Source organism: Pygoscelis adeliae, unplaced genomic scaffold (assembly GCF_000699105.1).
Source record: "Pygoscelis adeliae isolate BGI_AS28 unplaced genomic scaffold, ASM69910v1 Scaffold48, whole genome shotgun sequence".
NCBI classification, from domain to species: Eukaryota; Metazoa; Chordata; class Aves; order Sphenisciformes; family Spheniscidae; genus Pygoscelis; species Pygoscelis adeliae.
This window is the reverse complement of record NW_008825618.1, coordinates 3,514,639-3,526,048: the sequence shown is the minus strand read 5'-3', so window position 1 is coordinate 3,526,048 and position 11,410 is coordinate 3,514,639. Positions and strand designations below refer to the sequence as shown.

Below are 11,410 nucleotides of genomic sequence, written 5' to 3'. Positions count from 1 at the left end.
AGCCGTGTAGGCAGTACCTCAGTGGGCAATGTCTGCTGTAACACCCTTCATCTTGGGATCATGTCAGGCCAGGGCAAGGCTCAGACCCCAGAAAATTGCAGTCATGAGGATGCTGCTTGCTAGAGCACAGGAAGGGGTTTCCTTTCCCAGGACACTGTGGTAAAGGAGCATTAGTTTGCATGTGCCTCTCAATCATTGCGCAGTCAGGATATAACTGCACCACACATTCAAGTTGGCCAATAACACCGAAGTTACAGATAATTGTGTCTTAAGGACAACAGCATGATCAAAGTGCTTAAATAAAAATATGTTTATATCACAAGTCACCATGAAACACCTTCCAAACAGAGTGCACTAATTCCGTATAGCTCCAGCTAAAGGACAGCTTCAGGGCCCAAGTTAGCAAGCTAGCACGAGCTCAAGGTTGCCTCGAAAGTTATCTTTCCAGTGCTAATTTATCCCAGCCACATCCTTGAAGACAAGGGGGTTAAAGTGTCAAAAGCCAGGGAACTCTAAAGGTAGCGTTCTACACCTGCTGCAAGTAAAGGACTTTTTATACAGATTTGCAGAGGGATTTTCTGGGATTCCATGCTGAAAGTTTCCACAGTTAAATGGAGAGGAAAAAAGAGGCAGAACAACTTCCTTGACAAAAAGAAAGTATTTTGGAAAATGAGGACAATGTGTGGTAGGACTGTTTTTCTCTTCACACTCCTTTCTCTCTTTCACACCAACTTCTTGCACATGCTTATCAATTTATGTCTAAAATTATATAGTAAATATTGTATATCATCTTCTCTCCTTACTGTTAAGTACCCATCCCTCTTCTAGTTGCTGAATACATATGTTAATAGTTACAAATAATTTTGTAAATGTCATCATAATACAGACATTTAAATATCTGACTATTCTTTAGCCATAACAACCATCAAATAACTTTTTCAGCTTTCCACTAAACTGGGTTTTAGTGTCCATAATTTTGTATATAAATGTCTGTACGTCTATTTTACATTTCAGGTTATTTATATGTATTAATAATAAATCCATTACTAAAATAATATAAAACACAGGGCAATTTCACAAGTAATGGCTAGGTGTTTCTTAGTGATAAAATATCAACCGCATCAAAATTAATAATAAGGAAATTGTTAATATACAGTAATAAACAGATGTGTATATCAAAGTTAGAAGCTGATAGACTAGAAATTATTGAATATCTAAATTTAAAATGCCAAAGCTGGATCAGCTAAATAATGAGAAACTTATTGACTCAATTACCTCAGAGGAAATGAGTTCAGCAGTATAGAAATAAGCAACTGCATCAATGGGTATCAAATAGAATATTTTATAGATTTGTTGAGAGAGCAAGCAGTCTTCCAGATGAGGAGTATATCATGGAGTAGTGCATGGCCAATGAGATGAACACCTACAGCTGTGATTCATAAGATGAGTAAGCTAGAACCTCACTCAGAGTGACAACATTTGTCCTGTTTAATTAATTAATTATGCATCAAAATCCTATCAGGTATCTTAAAACAGGTCACAGATAAACTGATTCATAGAGATTGGGTTGATTTCCTCCATGGCCAATTTATGGCTGATAATTTGTGTAAATTATCTAATTTAATACAGCAAGTAAATAAATTAAACATCCCCTCTACAGCAATCCCTGTTGATACATAGAAAGCCTTTAAAAGGCAATTTACTCAAGTTCCCAAGTGATTTGAATTCCCAAGGTCTCTTACTAATACTTTATTACTGTATCTTAATGTCACTGTATCCACTTTTTCTGGCATTTGCCAATCCATACAGTGAAGGTCGGGGGAGAGCATTTGGCCCTCCCTCCTTAGACATTCATCTTGCAGCTAGATAGGATCAGCACTGAGGGAAGCAGTCCTTCTCCCCTAGACTCGTTGTTTATTCCCTGTGTAGCTAATGGAGAGAATTAGGTGTTTCTTAAAGCCTCGGCAGTCCTGGCTGCTTAGGCTGAGATATCTCAGGTTACCCCTGCCTTTTTTGCGCAGAGTTTGAAAGCTCTGCAATGACTGCTGCTCATTATTTCACACACAGACACGTTCCCAGGGATGGAGCCATGCTATGCGCCAATCCTTGTCAAAACAAGCCAGCAAAACCATACTCCTGAAGAATGTGCTGTCATCCTGACATTTGCTCTCCGGAGGAAAAAAAAGGGAAAGGGAATGAAAACAAACGGCTAGACTTGCCAGCCTGCTGAAGGAGGCAGCACGTCTTGTGACCAGCAGCCTGACGGTTACAGCACCCACATTAGAGATATGTGGGTCCCACATAACGGATCGCTCTGCTCCAGGAGAGCTTCCTAACAAACAAGCTGTGGGCTGTTCTTGATGGGGTTGTAATCCTTCCCGTTGATGCCTCTCTGCTCTGCTTTATTCTGAAATACTCAATGCAGAACGAGAATGACTCAGTAAGAGGGAAACTTAAGCCCCAATTCCCTCTCTAAGCCAGGTCTTTCTTGGCTTAAAAGTACAAAAGTAGCGGCGCCAGCAGAAGAGGTTGAGGCAACATTATCAGAGGACCCCCATGTTCACCTCACGTCCCTGGGAAGGATGAGAAGAGACAAACTTTAGGCAGGGAAAGAAGGTGAACCCTTGTCTGCAGCACCCTGAGCGTGGCAGAGGTGCAGCCCCAGCGCAGGGAGGCCAGCCTTGCCTCCAGCGAGCTGACATCTGCTCCAAGGCAGCGAGTGAATAAAAACAAACCAGCAGCAGAGAGAAGCAGTGTAAACTGGCATGATGTACCACAGCTTCAGTCTACCAGCCAATCCACTATCTTCAAGGGCTAACAAGCTTCTAATAAGGATTTGAAGAATAAAGAGAATAAGGCTTTGAATGACTGTCAGCAGGCAAGCCGCAGGGGTATGAGGAAGAAGAGGCAGCACATGCCTCTTCCTCTGGCAATGTGGTGTCTGTCCCCTTCTGCTCCTGTCAGTATAAGAACTTCAGCCAGCAGACACATGTGGGAACAACCATTTTGAAAAAGATCAAAGTAAACTCCTCTGACTTTTCCTTACAGCTTGCTGTCACTTTTATGTAACCCAATCTTTTGACAAAACTGAGACAAATATCATGAATTATTTTCAGCCACCTTGAAACGGTAGGGGTTTTTTTGTAAATACGTAATTCAGAGAAAAACACTTTGCCTGGGTCTAATCAGAAACTAATTAGAATCAGCATATGCTTTTCTGCACAGTTACCGTGTCATCTGGAACAGCTAGATATACAAACCCAGACCTAATCAAACTGAGATGCTTAGCGTTAGGAGCATTATCATCTGAAGAGTCTGTCTGCAGTCGACAGAAAAAGAAATAGCAGCATGATTCAACTTACCTAGTATCTTGAACCATCCTCTAAAAATGATTATTGCTCCCCCTTGATTATAGAGGGGGTCTGAGAGTGGGATTTAGTTGCCTGAGCACTGGTAGCCAGCACTATTTTGGATGCCCCAGAGTACCCACCTGGCCTGCACCTGCCCCTTTGGAAGAACACAGATCTCTCCTAAGTCCCATGGCATATCTGCCAGGCCCAGGCAGGTGTCGCAGGTACCCTGGAGAATCCCAAATGGCACCTATGAGTTGCACCGTAACCACTTCTGCGTGCTTCAGGCAGGGCCTGAGGTCATTAAAGGTGAACCCGGGCCACTGGGGCACTGCTGCAGCCGCGAGTGAAGAGTAACAGGAGTGGCAAAAGCTGAAGCCATGGCTAGGCTAAGAGAGAGCCAAGGAGCAAGGGAGCTGCTGCGGAGCAAACCATGAGTGCGGAGCTCCATTTGTTCTGGAGTGAGGCACTACTGTGTTATGAGGGGATTATTCCTCAGACACTATCATTATAAAGCTTATGTCTCAAACTCTTTGCCCGAACCCACTCCCAACATATATGAAGTCATAAAGCCATCACACACTTATACGCACAAAACCTACTTTTCTGCGGCATTTTTCATTCTACACCTATTGACATTATCACAGTTATACAAATTACACTTAATGGGAGTATTATATAGAGACAAGTAACCAAAGCAAAAGACAGAATTTGCAAAACTGTAATCTTTGGTCACCACAAAATTCTTCTCTCTCAAATTTTCTTGCCCATTTAATGAACTTCCCACCCCTCCTTTTGGTGGGTTTTTTTTGGATAGAGCTAAATGTTTTCCTGTATCATAAAAAAAATTTATTCAGTTTTATCATTAATCATAGAACTAAGACATTCATATGAAACAATTCATTTTATGGCAACACACTAGGCTTTTAAAAAGAGATGTGAGAGGTTTTTCATCTTTTGAGGATCAATGTTGTACAACCAAGAGCAATTTTTGTCCATTTTTCAAACCATCTGAAGTCCCATGTATTAAAGAAAAATCATTCAGCAAACACAGTTTCAATTCAAGTGGTAATTTATGATTTTATATGACTGCAATGATATTTGTAACACTGGCCACCAAAGTTACCACCAAGACTTTGCCAAGCAAAATGTAACAGTTCCCCACCCTAATTGCAGGTTTTCATTTAAAGAAATGTGCAAGATAGGACAGATTATTTGCATGATTGAAAACTGTTCACCTGATTTACACTCAGTAAAAAATGATGTATAGTTAAACATGTTTAACCACTGAATAATTTCAAACCATACAGTGAGCAGCCCCATCCTGCTGCAATAAGTTCCAGCTTAAGGAGTCTAAGGCAGGTTCCTGAGCTGGAAACCTAGGCTGTTTGCACACAGAAGCAGCATCTGAACTCTTTGCCTGGACTGCTGTGCTGGTTTTGGCTGGGCTAGAGTTAATTTCCTTCATAGTAGCTAGTATGGGGCTGTGTTTTGGATTTGTGCTGGAAACAGTGTTGATAACACAAGGACATTTTCATTACTGCTGAGCAGTGCTTACACAGGGTCAAGGCCTTTTCTGCCTCTCACACCACCCCACCAGCGAGCAGGATGGGGGTGCACAAGGAGTTGGGAGGGGACACAGCCGGGACAGCTGACCCCAACTGACCAAAGGGATATTCCACACCATATGACGTCATGCTCAGCATACAAAGCTGGGGGAAGAAGGAGGAAGGGGGGACGTTTGGAGTGATGGTGTTTGTCTTCCCAAGTAACCGTTACGTGTGATGGAGCCCTGCTTTCCTGGAGATGGCTGAACACCTGCCTGCCCATGGGAAGTAGTGAATGAATTCCTCGTTTCGCTTTGCTTGCATCCGCAGCTTTTGCTTTACCTATTAAACTGTCTTTATCTCAACCCACGAGTTTTCTCACTTTTACTCTTCTGATTCTCTCCCCCATCCCACGAGGGGGGAGTGAGTGAGGGGTTGTGTGGTGCTTAGTTGCCAGCTGGGGTTAAACCACGACAACTGTCTACACTGTTTCCTAATTTGGGCACCTATAGTAGATACCTAAAGTCAGATCCTGGGATAATCCAGGAATGCGTAATTCTGAGGCTGAGCAAGAGGTGGATAAAGTGTTAATACTGAAATAGTTGTAGGAAATGGCTGAAGGGCTGCAAACAAGCAAGAACAACAGTAATTTAAAAGTATATAGTATGTCATTTAAGGATGCCAGATTATAAAAACCCAATATGCAGAGATCTGTGCCAATAACCTTCAAACCCTTTACCAAGACCAAACAAGATTGACAAGGAACTAAGAAGACAGACTGTGAAGAATTTCATTCATTTGCTTTATGCAAATATACTACTGTTTTGGTCTTCTACATTCAGGAATACCAAAACACCACCCAGGTATTATATTTAAAACAACTTCATTCATCAACAAATGCTCCAGCATGTTCTACTTGTTAGGACCACTATGCGGCTGACGAAGGTGAATGTGCTTTGATCGCAAGGTCCATGGAAGACCATTTGTGCATGATATTGAACAAGCAGAATGAAGATCATTTGTGCATGATATTGACAAGACGCAGTCTGTGGAATCAGCCAAAGAAAAATGGGTTTGTAGAGGTCCAGTAGTTTCAACCTTCAGCATGTGATAAGACAAACAGCTGCAGTGCACAATTGGTCTTAAACAACAGTGACACTGTTGGTAGGACTAAGAAAGAGTTTTTTAGGGAGAGAGGGACTGCTGAGAAGTCTCAGAAAGAGCAGCACTGTTGGAGGTCAAAAAAGAGGACATGATAGAAATCCTTGAAAGTGTCAGACTGTATAATCTGAAAAAAAAAAAGGTTTTGCAGGTATTCTTTGCATGTGCACCCACAAATCATCCAAACATATTGGACAGAAGCCCAGCTCCACACCCCAAGGCCTTGGCTAGCCACCAAGAAGCACCATGGGCAACTGGATCAGGTTAACTGCAGAGGCAAAGGGAAAGTAAGACTGAATGTATAAGTATCTGCTTCCAATGACGTTTCAGCCAAGAAGAATACCAGTGATCTTCCCCTTCCAACAGCCACACCTAAATAAGATAAACCAAATACTAAATATTAACCTCCTGAAATGTATGTATATAAATATATATACTTAAAATATAACTGTGTAACATACCTTAATTTTCAGCTGGAGTATTTGTGCACCATGACATGAGATGGCCTGAGTAGATTTAGCTTTGTCTTTGTAAATGCTTATAAAATTATTCTAAAACTTGTCCCTCAAACAAACAAAAACTTAAGGGGAAGAAAGCAAGATCAATCCAAAGCTAACGAGAGCACAACAAAAAATCCTTTGAACAGACCTTGAAGCTGAATGATACGCTAGACCTACTTACTAGTGAGATATGCAGTGCATGCACTTGATGGCAATAATAATGCCGCTATCAACATGGAAATGCTGGGTTTAAACTTAATCTTTTCCCTGATAAACTCTCCCTTCATCCAGCCGAAGGATTTATAGCCTAGACTGCTAAAAGTATTTCATGCTCAAACTCAGGACTAAACTGTGTATCTGTTTGTCCCATTTCTGTAAGGATTGGAAGACAGTGCATTTTAAATACAAATACTTGAAGTCCAGAGTAGCAGAGCTGGAGGATCTGAGGAGGTCTCTGGGGAGCCACGCTGTTTGGATAAACACAGTGCAGTCCGCTGCGCTGAGAGCTGGCCCAGGGCTCAGCAGCACTCCTTGCTAACGGAGCAGTAGCTGAGGCAGCAAAAGTGGGGGTGGCAGTATCCACCCGGCTGCAGCAAAATAGGGGAAATAAAAGTAGTAAACAGATACTTAGTGGTCGCACAATGTCTATAGGCTTGTAAGGAAAATAAAAGCCTTGTGGCAAAAAGGCCAAAAAATAATCCTTTAACTTTTTTTCAGCAGCGTATGAAAAGCCTTTTTGCTGTCCCCAATGCTCTAAGATGCACATTTGCTTTGAAAATCATGGATAATAAATATATTTATGTTTCAAATTTTTACAGTGTTGCAAAAGTTTTGGTTAAAGAATCAATAACTTTTGACTGCAGCCATAGAAAGGTCATTTTATTTTTGCTGGTGGAGAATACATTCAAAACAGCTGAAATCAATAGTGTGATTTTTGTACACATCATTTTCTGTATCTTGTCCATCATACCAGATTTTTTCTCGCACTTACTGAAACGACAGACTCATGTGACCAAAGCTGGTGATTGGCATGGGGTGACAAAGGTCTAAGAGATGAGCCAGAGCTATGGCAGGAGAAATGGAGGGACAGAGACAGCTCTGCTTTCTACAAATGGAGAAAGTCAGTCATCAAGGGATCAAACTCACTCAGTGGCCATTAAAGTCTCAACTGATGCTTTACACAGAAGTATGTACATACATGGAGTTTTCTCTAATGTCCAGGCAAAGAAATGGCAGTGCCTTTCTGGTCTGCTACTTTTGACTAGCATGTGATGAGGAGGAAAATTAGTATGTAAAACTTAAAGAGCAAAATTCATCTTCTGATGGTAAGAGCAGAATGTACAAATCATCACTTGGGTTTTGCTGTTGATTCGCTAGTAATAACATTGCAACATACAGCTTTGTAATACAATAAACTTTATTTCTTATAGTACCTTTTATTAAAAACTGCCTCCCAAGTTGCTTTGCTAGATAATGGACTAGTCTCAGTTAAACACTAAATACAGTAACAGGAGAGGAGAGCAGTTCAGAGCTGTAAGCAAGGAAAACAGTGTTTCACTGGGGTTTGAGCACCAGGGATGGCTTTCAACCTTCAGATGTTATAAGCGGGGTCTCCTTTCAGTGCATTCATGTCCACTTGCAAGCAATTAGGATGTGTTCATTGGAATAAAAAGAGTTTTCTGAAGAGAATTTTGCTCTCTGCTACATTTAATTTGCTTTGCTTCAAAACAGCAACTGTCATGTGTCACCATCCACATACCTTGGTGCAGGACAGTCCTACGGCACCAAGATGGAATTCAGACCCTGCAGCTGAGGACAGCAAACCCTAGACTTCACATGTCAGCCACCCAGAGTCCATCAGTAACAGGGCAAGGGGGGAAGGATCGGTGCCTTCATTTTGTATCACTGCCTGGCAATCTGAGCACTTGCCCAAGATGTGGGATATTTTGTCTCCAGGCCAAAGGATTCAGAGTCATATCTTCACTGTTCTTCTAGTTCTTTCTAGTGGAAAAGCTGAGCATTATACCACATTAATGCTTATGGAGAAAACTTCCTTTGAAGTTCTGTCCATAAGTGGAGAAATAGCGAGAGTGATGTCACATCTCTTAAAAAAGTCCTCCAAAGTATACAGTATAAATCTATGCAAATATAAATGTAAAAAACCTCATGGAGCAGTTATGGACAGGTCAACAGACATAACCAGTCTTGTATAAACCAAAGAGACTTTCACTGTTAATCTCAAATTTGTCGTTATACAATAGCTGCAGATATATGTGTTAAATTTTCAATATGCCTTTTCAAATTAAGGCAGAATCCCTGCTGCATCCAGTGCCAGTCATCTCAGTATTAATTACTGTTGTGCTAAGACAGAAAACATCACATCCCCCTCTGCTTACTTGCATAAAAAAAACCCACACCTACACAAGAAGACAGTCATTGCCACTAAAAGCTCACTGTCAACGTAGTGAAAGACAAATGAAGGCAGCAAACAGGTGGGACCAAGAAACACAATGAAAGAAAGAGGCCCTTTTTTGACAAGTGTCATGTTCTGCAACCAGAGCTTTAGAGAGAAAATTTTTGTTCCAAAAAGCCATCTTTCCAAATGCTTTTCTGCCCCTCTTCCTCGCTGGGGGAAGGGAGACCTTCTTCCCCATCTGCCTTTGCTTCCTTTTGACTGCGTTTTGCCATGCTACTAGCCATGCACATGCTTACAGCATGTTTTCAGAAGAGATGTGGCATCAAGGATTACCTTTTAAAAGGTAATCTTTGCAAGCAAAATGGGCAGCATGGGAGAAAAAAATTGCTTAATGTCATGTCTTTCACAAAATAATATGTTTTCAATTAGATTAGAAAAATACCAGCAACATCTCCATTCAAGCCCATTCTTTTTAGGGGGTTATAACTCTCCATGGTTTTTTGTTCTTTTTTTTTTTCCAGGGGGCAGATCCAAGATAAAATTTAATAGAGCATAGTTTCAAGTTTGTTTCAAGTGTGTAGTCCTAATAGGAGCCCATATAAGCACTTCTCATTCCAGTTCCCCTTATAGGAATACCCTTGATACCACCCATAGCAGCACATTAAAAACAAACTAGGCAAGTGCTATATGTAATCAACAGAGTGCTGTTTCTATGTTATAAAGCATCAAGGGATTCTTTACAACAAGATTTAACATTTGAAACTGTTTATAAGAGTTCCTCATTTTTCCCTTTTCATTAAAAAATAATATACTTTAATGCATACATTGGGACTACTTCGGAGAGTAAAATTAAGCATCTGCACAAACAGACACAAAAGCAAGACCTCAGACTGTGAAGTCCTTGGACACACGCTCCTGATGCCCCTGCTAAGGCTAGCCTGCATTTTCTGATGCCAACAACAGCAAAACAAGAACTTATAGTAAGAATAAATGGCAAACAGTGGAGTATGGATTAATAGCTCTGTGGCACTTTGAAGTCTAGATCCAGGAATGAAAATGAAGTGCAGTTAAACGCCGAGTATCATGGAAGTCACCAAACATAATTCTTTCCCACTTCTTTTCAAAAGCGAGTTTAAAAGTTGAAGTGGGGAATTAACTTCAGACTGGAGGTCTGTATTTAGACCTAGCAAGAAATCATTGAAAAGAAAGAATGGCAACCCTGAGACACAAATGAAATGAGCTGCCAAACAGATTTTTCACAGTCATGATAATTATTTTTGAAATCTCACAGCTTGCTTTTCTCCAAGTAGAAAACAATTCTCCTCACTATTCTTTTTCATGACAACTTGGGCATCAGCTCTCTCAAAACTGATTTTCTCTTGCAGTGGTATTGTTAATTATTATAATGAGATATGCAAGAATCTAAGGCTTAAAAAAAAAAAAGTTACGGTGCCTCATTGTTTATTTAATTAGAACACAATAAAGTGTAGAATTTATCCTTTTTAATGTTTTGCAGGCAATTTTCACACATGTGGTAAGTCTGTTAGAAATTTCATGCATAGTTAGGTTTAAAGCTTTCCTGATGTTTGTCAGATGCAGCTGAAGCAGTGATTTTGTGTTGTAGATATAATTAGGTGGCACATTGCCATAAGTTTCCCTTTTTCCACCTTCTTTTTGCAATTCAGATGTCAAAGCAAATTATTAATCAGCTGTAAGATGTGAGGGGGCTGGTTATAGGGAAAAAAATTAAGGTTGAATTTTCATTAGTTTTTCATTGAAATTTGCAAGTTTCTGAAGCATATTCTCATCTAGATGGACTGTGTCCCCCACTCCGCTCCTATTACTCTCTTATCCTAAGGCGGCTTGTCATTGAAATGTTCTCACCTGGGAAATAATTGCTTGTTTCAGTCAGGATCTTGGTGACTGTGTGTCCTCCTCACAAGAACTATCACCCCAGTTGGTCTTTTTTGATTCTCCTGACAACAGAAAAGCCAAGAATTGGAAGGAGAAATATGTCTGCACAGTGTTTGAGAGCTGGCCCACTGCCACGCTAAACCAAGAGCCAAAGTCTGCACAGGCAGAAGCTGCCAGCGCTGCCTGGGTACAAGTGAAGGGCACCCCACAAGCAGAGCAGACCATGAGATCCCCGCCATCCCGACAAGCTGCCTGCAGGCTGCATGCCCAGGAGGAGGCAAAGATTTTGGGCACCAACGGGCACCTTGTGCTGGCAAATGCTCTCACAGCTGCTCATCAGAGATCATGTAGACCTGGTTAGAGAAATCGAATCTCCCTTTCTGCATAGCTTTTCTAAATCAAGAGCAGGAGAAAGTGGTAGGGTACTTGGGGAAATGTTCTGTCACTGTTTCCAACCGTGTCTGCTCTCAGGACTCAGATGAGAGAAGGGGTGGGCTCGTCTGAACTTGCTGTGTCAGACCG

The 11,410-nt window shown here is 41.2% G+C and overlaps 1 long non-coding RNA gene across 1 annotated transcript in view; it reads right to left on the bottom strand.

The window, feature by feature from the left end:
- LOC103924765 overlaps positions 1 to 11,054 on the bottom strand; it is a 14,181-nt gene extending 3,127 nt beyond the window's left edge. The window contains exons 1-2 of the long non-coding RNA XR_663997.1: positions 10,859 to 11,054; positions 6,520 to 7,145 (exon numbers count right to left, since the gene is read on the bottom strand). This is a non-coding gene — a long non-coding RNA (uncharacterized LOC103924765). The remainder of the gene's footprint in view (positions 1 to 6,519; positions 7,146 to 10,858) is intronic.
- Positions 11,055 to 11,410: the final 356 nt, after the last annotated feature.